The following is a 12,039-nucleotide window of genomic DNA, read 5'->3' on the forward strand; positions in this document are numbered from 1 at the left end:
GTCTGCAAAGAGGGAGAGTTGTATTTCTTCTTTCCCTATTTGGATCCACTTTATGTATGCATCTTGTCTTATTGCTGTAGCTAGGTATCTAATACTAGATTGAAGAGAAGTGGAGAGAGTGGACATCCGTGCCTTGTTCCTGAGTTAAGAGGAAATGGCTTCAGTTTTTCACCATTAAGTATAATACTGGCTGTAGTTTTGTCATATACAGCCTTTATTGTATTGAGGAATGTCCCATGGATTCCTAATTTTTCCAAAACCTTCATCATAAAGGAACGTTGGATCTTGTCGAATGCTTTTTCTGCATCTATTGAGATAACCATGTGGTTCTTATTCTTGCTCCTGTTGATGTGATGAATAATATTAATTGATTTGCGTATATTGAACCAGCTTTGCAGCCCTGAAATTAATCCTGTTTGATCATGGTGTATGATTTTTTGGATGAACTGTTGAAGTCGATTAGCCAAAATTTTGTTGAGAAGTTTTGCATCAATGTTCATCAAAGAAATGGGTCTATAGTTCTCTTTCTTTGATGATTCCCTACCTGGTTTTGGGGTGAGGGTTATGATGGCTTCATAGAATGTGTTCCGTAGTGAACTTTCTCTTTCAATTTCATTGAAGAGTTGGAGGAGTATTGGTGTGAGCTCTGCTTTGAAGGTCTTGTAGAATTCCGCTGTAAAACCATCTGGTCCTGGACTTTTCTTAGCTCGCAGGTCTCTTATTGCTCTTTCTATTTCAATCCTTGATATGGGCCTGTTAAGCTGGTTTAACTCATCTTAGTTTAGTTTTGGAATATCAATATTTGCTAGGAAAAGGTCCATTTCTGTCAAGTTCTCAAACTTATTAGCATAAAGTTTTGAGATATATTTCCTTATAATGTTTTGAATCTTGGTTGTTTCTGTGGTGATGTTTCCATTCTCATCTCTGATTTTATTTATTTCGGTGTGTTCTCTACTTTTTCTGATAAGATTTGCTAAGGGTCTGTCAATTTTGTTAAGTTTTTCTAAGAACCAACTCTTTGTTTTATTGATTCTTTCTATAGTTTTTTTGGATTCTAATTCATTTAATTCTGATTTAATTTTAATTATTTCTTTCCGTCTACTGGATTGGGGTTTATTTGCTGCTCTTTTTCAAGGAGTTTCAGATGTGTCATTAAGTTATTGGTTTCAGACCTCTCCAATTTGTTGATGTAGGAGCTCAGACCTATAAACTTCCTTCTGAGTAGTGCTTTTGCTGTGTCCCAGAGGAGTTGGTAATTTGTGTGTTCATTTTGGTTGAATAGCATGAACTTTTGAATTTCCATTCTAATCTCTTCCATGACCCACTCGTGATTAAGCAGTGTGTTGTTCAGCCTCCATGTGATACCGGACTTTCTTTGGTGGCTTTTGGTGTTGAGTTCTAATTTTATTCCCTTGTGGTCAGAGAGAATGCAAGGTACAACTTCATTGTTTCTGAATTTAGACAAGTTTGCTTTGTGGCCTAAAATGTGGTCTATTTTACAAAATGTTCCATGTGCTGCTGAGAAAAACGTGTATTCTGATGCTGCTGTGTGAACTGTTCAGTAGATATCTGTTAAATCTAGTTGATCTATGCAGCTGTTTAGATCTGAAGCTGTTGAGTTTTTGCTGAGTTAATGTATCTAGTGGGGAGAGTGGTGTGTTAAAATCCACAACAATTAATGTCTTTGGATTTATATGTGATTTGATCGAAAGTAGTGTTTCTTGGATAAATTTGGGTGCTCCATTGTTTGTTGAGTAGATATTTAGAATTGTACTATCCTCCTGATAGAGAGATCCCTTAATTAGTATGTAGCGACCTTCTTTACCTCTTCTCACGAATTTTAATTTGAAGTCTATTTTATCTGATATTAGGATTCCAACTCCCTCCTGTTTATGGGGGCCGTTTGCTTGGTAGATTTTGTTCCAACCTTTAACATTGAAAATGTGTTTGTTTTTACGGGCAAGATGTGACTCCTGAAGGCAGCAGACAGAAGGGTCTTGTTTTTTAATCCAACTAGACAGTCTATGTCGCTTAATTGGAGAATTCACTCCATTAACGTTAAGAGAAAGGACTGAGAGGTATTTGGGAGTTTCTGCCATGTTATCCACCTTCTTGGGGGCTGCAAAAACCGGGTTTTTCCTGTGGTTCTTGGAGTCTCAGTTTGTGTACAGTTTCTTGGCCTTTATTTTGGTCTTGTTGGTTTTCTATGTGTAGGACATCTTTAAGAATCTTTTGTAGGGCTGGTTTGGTGGAGATGTATTGTTTCAATTTTGGTTTGCTATGGAAGGTTTTTATTTAGCCTTTAGTTATGAAGGAGAGTTTAGCTGGGTACAGTATTCTTGGTTGATAGTTGTTTGTTTTTAGGGGATGGCATGCATCATTCCAGGCTCTTTTTGCTTTGATTGTCTCTGCTGGGAAATCTGAGGTGATTCTAATTCATTTCCCTTTATAGGTGATTAATCTTTTCTCCTTGACAGCTTTAAGGATCTTTTCCTTGGTCTGAGTTGATCCTGTGTGAATTATAATGTGAAGTTGGGATGTCTTATTCTGGGCTGGTCTGTTTGGAGTTCTAAATGCTTCTTGTATCTGAATAGGCTTATCTTTTTGCATGTTTAGGAAGTTCTCTGCAAGGATCCTGTGAAACAAAATTCCTAGGCCATTAACTTCTGTTTCTAGGTGCTTCTCTACACCCATTATCCTTAGATTAGGCCTTCTGATTGTGTCTTCCAAGTGTTGGATAGATCTATCATATTTCTTGGACTTGTCTTGGGTGGTTGTATGTTCTTTCTCTATAATATCTAGGCTGTCTTCAATCCCTGAGATTCGATCTTCTGCATGGTCTTACCTGCTGTCTAGATTTTCTACTTTGTTTTTTATCTCTTTCCCTTCTAATTGATCAGCTTTGATGGCTTCAAAATCTTTGTTGAAACTTTGTTTTAGATCTTTTATGAACTTCTTTACTTCCTTAATTTGATGTTCAGTGTTGATTCTCAGATCACTTAGTTGATTGGTTATGGTTTACTAGGACTCCCATTCCTTATGTTGGGTTCCATTCAGCATTCCCTTTGTGGTCTCCTTTTCTTCCGTCAGCTCTTTGTTAATGGATTCCATGAATGCCTTTAGTGATCTTTGTGTATTCTCTTCCTGCTCTCTCAATTCCTGTATTACTCTTTGATTAACTTCCTCCCGTTCGTGGGATTCCTGTAGCTCTCTATCAGTGTTCTCAGCCTGTTCAGGCCATTCCTGCCTTTCTCTTTGAGTATTCTCAAGCTGCTCATGCAAATCCTGTGTCAGTTTTTGAGTAGCTTCCTCACGCTTATGATATTCCTGTATAAATTTTTGGATTGCCCCTCTCTCTCCCTATCACGCTCATGCAGATTCCTTTGTATGCTTTCAATCTTTTGATTTATCATGTTTGCCAACAGTGTTCGTAGAACTATTTGGGAATTCTCCTCTGGATTATTCATTATCTGTTCTGTTCCTTGATTATCGGTATTGGGAATTGAGATACCCGGATTTGCCATTTTTCTTGTGTTTTTCCGGCTTACTCTGCCCATTTGAGATGAAAATCGCACCAGGTTTGTGCTAGAACACTATCTTAAGGCAAGCATCAACCCAAGTCTGAATTTGCACAGTCAATATTCTACAGATACAATGTAGTTCAACAGATACATCTATTCAACACCAAACAACTGTACGTTAATGGGCTACGAACCGCAAAGAAGAATTTGGAAGACCAGAAATTATTAGGGTTAGGGAGAGATGTGGGTAAAAAAATAGGAATAGATTGATGTGGGGAGGCTCAGGGAGAGGTAAATAAGTCCTAATCTCAAAGCAGGAAATAGGTTGGGTAGGATGAAAGTAGAGAGAGAGAAAAAAAGAAGAAAGGGAACCGGAAAAGAAAAGAGACCAGAAAAAAAAAGGTAGAAATTAATAAATTTATGTAGATTCGATAACAATCTATTTAGATAAGAACGTGAATTTATGGAGAGAAGGGGAGGGATATAAAGGAGAAGTGAAAAACTTAAAAATAAAAATGCTTAAAATATTATATAGTTATAAAGAGGTAGTACTGCTATTAAGGAATTTAAGTCTTAGAGGTTTTGACTTGAGTAATAAATTTGTGGATTAAGTGTGTAAACAATAGGGGATACTGTCTAATAGTCAACTACGGGTTTATCTGAGGATGTGCAGGACAAGAATTAAGTCACATAAGGAAGAACGAAAGAGAAGAGAAGGTGAAAAGGATAAGAAAGGAAGAAGAAAAAGATGAGAAGTTCAGTAGAGCTAAACAAAAAACAAAAAGATAATTAATAAAGAAAAAAAGATAAAGAAGACCAAAAAAGAAAGAAAAAAAATTATAAGGGGAAAAAAAGTTTCTGGAAAACAATTTTTTTTTTCAAAAAAGGCAAAGATTAAAGATTAAAAAAAAAGTTTTAGAAAAGAAAAAAAAATTTTTATACAAGGTACCAAAAATAAAAAATAAAAAATAAAAATGAAGACGAAGAAGAGAGAAAAAAAAAAAGAAAAAAAAAAAAACTTCTTTGATTTTTTTGGGAGGAGTGGGAAAAATCCTGTATCTCCCTTGTGTCCGTAACCAGCCTCTTGTTGGAGTCTCTGGTCTGCTTGTGGTCCTGTGGCTTGGTTGGTTTCTTAAGTCAGTTTGTTCAAACAGGCAGAAAAATGCTCTGCTTTACACAGGATTTGGTGATCCTCCTCCCAGGCTAGTTCATTGGGAGGCAGATATGTTTTGAGTATCACAAAAGAGGGGGATGCAGTGATGAGGCTAAGTTCTGGGTAGAGTTGAGGCCTTTCAACAAACAGTAGCTTTTCCGGGGCTAGTTTGTGCAAACCTCACAGAGCCCAGCCTGGAGCCATTCTCAGTGTTTCTGTTTACTGAATTTCAATTGAATGTCGAGGCTGCTAGAGGGAGGGGCAGCCTCTGGCTCTGATTACCCAGTGAAGAAACCCACTCCTAGGGCTGGCGCCCGAGCTGGGTGACTTTTCCATGGGTGGAGCTGAGTCTGGCAGGTCACACCACCGTTAAGTTCTTGTGACCTGCTAAATGACTCATTTTATTCCAAGGCCTGAGTTGGAGCTAGCAGCTCCTCCGAGCTTTGTCAGTATCCAAGATGGAGGTCACCGGTGCTGTGGTGGGGAGAGGTGGCCTTCCCTCCTCTGCTCCCTGAGAAGGAGTGAGGACGTCAGGCTACTACTCATGCTGAGTCTTAGTTCCTGGGTTGTCTCTGGTCTGTGAACTGCAGGATGAAGATGTCTCCTCCTTGTCAGTTCTTGCTGGTGTTGAGTAGAATCCACTTGCCTGTTGCATCTGGATCCTTCGTCCTGGACTCTCTGTTGCTCAGGTATGACTCCTGGGCTCACCCACCGCCGGCTGCCGCTGCCGCGGCAGCTGCTGGCAAGAGCTCAGAAGTGTCTTCTTGCCTGGGTTTCCTTCTCTGGCCTAATTCTCTATCCTGTGATGGCACACTTGGTGTAATTCTCTGGCTTAGGACTGTTCACTGGAACTCTAAAACTGCTTTCTATGCGAGAGCTTACTTAGACTCCAGATTCTCCTCCACCATCTTCCCCGTCCTATCATATATAATTTTGAAAAAACATACTAGGAATGAAAATACAAAAGCCATAATTTAAAATACAACTAGATACTATAGCTCAGTGCTAAAACATTGGCCTAACATATGCGAAGCAATTGTGTGATCTCCCAAGCATTACAAAGTACACACAAAACTCACACACAAAAAACCCACATAAACACACACACACCGCATACACACATTTGTTATTATCATATTAAACAGAGAAAATTATCACAAATAGTAAAATTATTTTAATATATGGAATCATAATATTGCCCATACAATTTAAAAGTTTAGAAGAAATAAAATATTCACAAGATACTTGGATTCTTATAGATTAAGTAAATTGAAAATTAATAAATAAAAGATATGAGAACTTTGCAAACAAGTCTTAAATAATAAACATTTTGAAATATGTGTCCTTTTATTTTGACAAAAGATTGATGTTTCTGGTTTTTTAACTCAAGATTTAGAATATGATAACCAGGTGCTCTATATCTTGCTAGGGATGGCTATATCTCTAATCATTTCACTCTGGAAATTTTATGATAAAGTATCATAGTTTTTCAGTCTCTCCCGAATTACAAACCCTATTTACACTTCCGACCATAGTTAGAAAATAGAAACCACAAACCACTATGCCTAGCTCAAACATTTTTTTTTATTCAAGTACAAATATTTCCAAAAAGTGACAAAGTAATAAAGCCTTTTGCAGGCCCAGAGTTCAAGCCCCACGACCGACAAAAAAAAAAAAAAAAACTATATAAAGCCTTTTTTAATAAAGTATATGCTTCTTGAAAATGCAGTATTTGTTACCTGGACAAATATCTTTAGAAATAATAAGAAAATAAATTTATTTAAATTCACCAACCATATAAAATTTAAGAAAATAATTTTTACATATTCACATGTTAACTATTTTGAAAGCAAAATATATGTCTGAATAATTTACATGTGTTAAAATTATGCAAAACTAAATTAACTAATTCTACAAGTCTGAAAAAAGAATTACCCTAAAGAAACAAAACAAAATAAGTTCAAATTTTGAAATTCAGAAAATAAAATGAAGTGTAATCTTTAGTTGACTTAAGTAACTGTAAACACTCTGTATATCAATTTTATAATAAAAAATGCATGAACAAAGAAAGAAAAGTACCCATTTGACAAGAGCGACAGGAGATACCTTAGTATTTTTTTTTTGAGTGTGCAAAAAAATTAATGGAAGAGATAACAATGTTCCTTCCATAATAAATGTACACATTACCTTAATTATGTAACTGTATCCCCTCTGTACATTACCTTTACAATAAAATTATATTGAAATTAAAAATAAACTAATTAATATACCAATTAAGAATTCGTAGAGAGCTAGGAATGTGGCTCAGTGTTAGAGCGCTTGCCTTGCATGCTTAAGGCCCTGGGTTAGATTCCTCAGCATCACATAAACAGAAAAAAAAGCCGGAAGTGGCGCTCTGGCTCAAGTGGTAGAGTGCTAGCCTTGAGCTAGCCTTAAGGAACAGCACCCAGACCCAGAGTTCAGGTTCCAGGACAGAACCCTCCCCCCAAAAAAACAACAGAATTACTAGAAGCCATTGGTTAAAACCTTTTTAGAAATTGACCCAAAGTACCCAAGTAATGTAATTTGATGATACTATTTAAATACTTCAACCTCAGGTAAGAAGCCAAAAGTTTAAAAAGTGTTACAAAGTAAAGTAATAAATCAGAATATGTTACTATTAATAATAATCATAAGATGAATTTATAGTGGTAGTCAAATATGTAAGAAATGAGGCAATTTGCCATTCGTTTGCACTGAATAAGTGAGAAAGAATTTTCTAGGTCTTTTAAAATATATAAAAACTTTAATGAAGAAACTATTGTCACATCATATAATAACCAGATGAAGCTGATATTAGAACTAAGTTTTGGATGTTAATGTCCATAAATATTTTGGTTGTGGGAAATTGTGTTCAACTTGGGGTACTGTTTTTGTTAGACTGGTGTCATATCAGTAGTAAATTTTAGGATAGGGGTTCCCTTTTCACAAAACATGCACCTGATCTGTCTTTTTAGCCTTCCCATTTAGCCCATAAGAGTTGCACACCAACTTGTCTAGATTCCTACCTTGGCTGGCCTGGATTCTGCAGTCCTTCCAATCTTAACCTGTAGATAGTGCAGGATGGTAGAAATAACCCAATGCACCAAGCTATAGATTGAGAAGGAAGTCCATTAAAATTTTGGCCTGGGTTCTGTTCTCAAGCTTCCTCAATAGTTTAGAGTTCAGATGGGAGCGCCTGGTGCCAAGCAATAAGAGTATTTTTTAAAGCAACTAGACATATATATATAACTTAAGCATGTGAACACCTCAGGACAAGAATAAAAGAGCAGTGAAGCATAGAGGACAGGCCCAATTTTAACTAGATACTTAGAGGCTGAAGAAGCTTAGCTAGCTACTCTGGAGGCTGAAATATGAAGACCACTATTCAAAGCCAGTCCAATCATGAAAATAAATGCGATTATCTCCAAAAAAACAGAAATGGAACCACTATCCTTGGTCGCAAAAGATTAGGGAGAGTTCCCAGGCACTATCAAGCCTCAGGAATGATGAATGAATGAATGAGCACTAGCACATGCGTGTGCGTGTGTACGCGTGCATGTGTACAAACACACACTCTCTCTCTCACACACACACACAAATGAGTATTTCAATAAGAAGTTCTTTTTTTAACCGTGCTGTAATCTATTTCCCTGTATTAGTTTACAAATATACAAAATCAGCTAAGCACCTATTTACATACAACTCATTATGTTTCTGTAAAGTCAACTCTCCTTTTGGAAGCAGACTTTTATTTGACCCAAATGTAAATTATTCAGGACCCATGTTCTGTCTCATATTTGGAAGCTAGAAATTTATACAAGTTTACACAAAAATATTAACCAAAGCATGTGATTTGCAGAGGAGTATTTCAAAGGTGTAATTTCTTATAAAATTGAACTTTACTCCAACAAAATGAATACCAGGACACTATCACTTGAAAGATGTTAGTGGAAGTCAAAAGGAAGGAATAGAGTTATGGAGGAAGAGAGTGAAAGTATAATATTCAATGTAGATGTATGAAACTAGAAAAATTAAACTGCGATGAACTTTGGAAGGGTTTGGAAAAGTTATATAAAGATCCATTATATTTAAAAAAAACTGATTTGTTGAATGGAAATTCCCTTGTACAAGTATTTAAGATGAGAAAAATATAATTAAAAACAATGGAGACATCTGATCTTAAATTCTATTTCCGTCTCTTTTTTCTTTTTGCTTATTTGGTGCTGAGGAATCGAACCCAGGGCCTTGAGCATGCAAGGCAAGCGCTCTACCGCTGAGCCACCTTCCCAGCCCTCTCAGCCATTTTTAAACTTTCTTGTTGACTACAGATTAATCTTCCAAATGAAGAGGAATAGGTGCTCCATGTCTCCAGTCTTGCAAATTGTCACTTCAGATGAATGAATTATGGAAATATAAGCTGACATCAGTTCAAGTATATGCAGAATTGAAACTCCATGGAATGTATATAAACCTTTCAAAGTACTAGCAGACAGTTTAACAGAATGACTATCAGGAAGTTGAAACCAGAGAGGAATAATAGTAATGACATAGAATGAATGAAATGGAACAACGAGCAAATACAGCTAGAATACTCAATGTACACATGTGAGAAAGGAAGTGGTAAATCAGAAATAAATCTTGTAGAAGGGGTTCGTTGAGAAGGATAGAAGGAGTGACTCTGATCCAGGAACATTGGACAATTAGATGCACATACTTAATTGAAACACACTAGCACAACCTTTTGTAATTCAGTGAAAACATACAACAAAAAACAAAAACACACAAAAAGCACAACCAAACAGCAATCTCTATAGAGTATGATGATGACTTCTCAAAATTTTAAATATTTAATGAAGGACAATCTTGTGAAAAGCATACAAAGTTGTTTAAAGTGAGCAGTTTGGGGTTGAGGAAAATTTTTAACAGATTTAAATAGATTGTTTTAGGTTATAAATCAACTATATCTGCTGCAAATATTTTCTTCTGCATGTTCTCTTGGTCTGAACTGGATACTCCAATCCTGAGCCACACTTGATAGCTTGTAAAGATAGAATGGAAGAAACAAGATCAAGAACCCATTACTCCACCGGAGAGGAAACAGTCCTCTCTGTTTTCTCTCATTTCTATTGACTACTTTCATTCATAAGTTTATGTCAAGTGATTTGCATTATATATTTCCTTCTTTGTTCTGGCAAAGTAATTGTTCAAAATAATTCAGTAAATATTATATTCCATTTTTTTCTATCATGCTGTTTACTTATCCAAGTGAGTCCATTAAACTTCTCACTAGCATTTTGGTGTCACGGAAACCCAGCATCAATGTTAATGAGGACAATCTCTAATGTAAAACTTTGTCTCCAAAATACTACTCCAAGAAGCTGTGATCACAAATATTTAGATATACTTTTTTCTTTTACCTTGAAAGTCTTCTTATGTCTAAAGTGCCCTCAAAAATCAGTACTCCATCAATTTTTGGTTCAATCACTTGTAACCTCAAAGACATATTTTGCTAACAAGATGCTTAGAGGAAACCGAAGAATATCCATTTTGTCTTCTCTCTTAAGACTCTCCTTAGATACAATATCAGGATCAGTGAAGCTATTCTTTCCAAAATTATTTCAATAGATTATTTTTCTCTTGGACTTGCATTTGCTCAGCAGGATGTATGGAAAAGAATAGAGTATAATCACCCATACCTTGGATGAAGTGTCTGTTACAAAAGGACAATGCTCCTATGTGCTATTTCTCTGTCCTCCTCTTAGATCTTGCCTGATTTCCAACAAATCAGAGATTCTTGGCTTCAAGTCTAGTGAAGGTGAAGGATTATAAGGCCTTCCCCACTTCTAAATCTTCATGGTTTCTCTTTTAAAACTCTTTTATTTGGATGTGGAATTTATTTTCATATCTTCATTCAATCCGTTCTAAATTATAGTGAGGTAAATAGGCTCTGTAAAATCACTTTAGTTAGCAAAAATATTACACCAATCTATATCAAAAGTTTGGCCTCCCTCCACTGCTGAAACCAAAATGCTTACCTTGGGCTTCTAAGAATCCGTTTTCTTGCCTTTTCAATTTGCTCAATTCTTTTCTGATTCCAAAACTTTTTGGCTTATGTAATAAGAGAAGTCTTCACTTTCTCATGTTAATAAGGAGCTACTAAGAAATGTGAAATCATCGGTTTCAAGTAACCAATCAGATTTTTTCTGTGGTCCAGTGCTTCACGTGCAAAGTCATTGTAGAAGATATTAGAAACAGGAAAGTGTAAACCAAATACCTTCTTTCATTGTTGAGGGCACTTTCTCCTTAAATATTTTGACCCAATTATCTTTTTCAGAGAATTACTGTTTGGTAATTAAAGTCAATTCACAAATTTTGATGTCTATTTTTAAAGAACTTTGAATTTAAATTCCACTACAACATTGTTTCACACAGTAAGAGTAGATTTCCTGGGTAAGGATAATTCTCAAGCGAACCTACAGGATTGATAGCAAGGTTTCTGAGGTTTGTTTTTTTAGTGTGAAAATGAGCCATCTTCATCCACATTGCTCCCTCTCAGCTAAGTCTCCATGGATTACTTTGCATGAAAGCCTATTCTCCCAAGCAATTTTAAATTTTCATAATAGGCTAAGTTGTTAAAAAAATTTGAACAAATTAAAATTTACCTCTCATAATTTTAAAACTCTTTTGAAATTCCTTTATTAGAACCGCAAATTCACCAATCCTAACACCACCGTTACCATCAATAACAGTTAACATGTTTTCATGATATAGTGTCCATGAAACTATTATTTTCTTGAGGCTTTGTTATGCATATATATAACCCTATAAGCTGATTCTGAGCAAAATGACCTTCAAGACATGGAAGCAGAGATTATTGTTTGCGGTTGTTGTTTTTAATGTACTATGTGATTTCTATTTTCTTTTTGTTTTTTCCCCTATACTTTATTCCCTACTGTATTTGATTTTGGTAGCCTGTGTATTGTGTATATATTTACCTTAATTAGGGAAGGGAAGAGGAACAACAAAATGGTGTGACAAAGTTAAAAAGCAAACCAATGCAATGCAATAGCATTACTCACAAGACAATATGTTGGAAATGTATATTACAAGTTGTGAAGGGTATTGGGGTAAAGGAATACTGTGAAGAAATGAGGGATGTGGTAACAAGTTTGAAAAGTTATGTATTCACTACCTTAAAATTACTGTAACCCCACGGTACATCACTTTGACAATAAAATGAAATTTAATAAATAAGCTGCATGAAATAAAATTAAACTGTATTGGTATAGTAAATATTCTTTTTGGAGTAACTTTTTAAAAATCAATACTGTTTGTCGTCTAATT

Source organism: Dipodomys spectabilis, unplaced genomic scaffold (genome assembly GCF_019054845.1).
Source record: "Dipodomys spectabilis isolate Male_0828 unplaced genomic scaffold, ASM1905484v1 ptg000183l, whole genome shotgun sequence".
In the NCBI taxonomy this organism is placed as follows: domain Eukaryota; kingdom Metazoa; phylum Chordata; class Mammalia; order Rodentia; family Heteromyidae; genus Dipodomys; species Dipodomys spectabilis.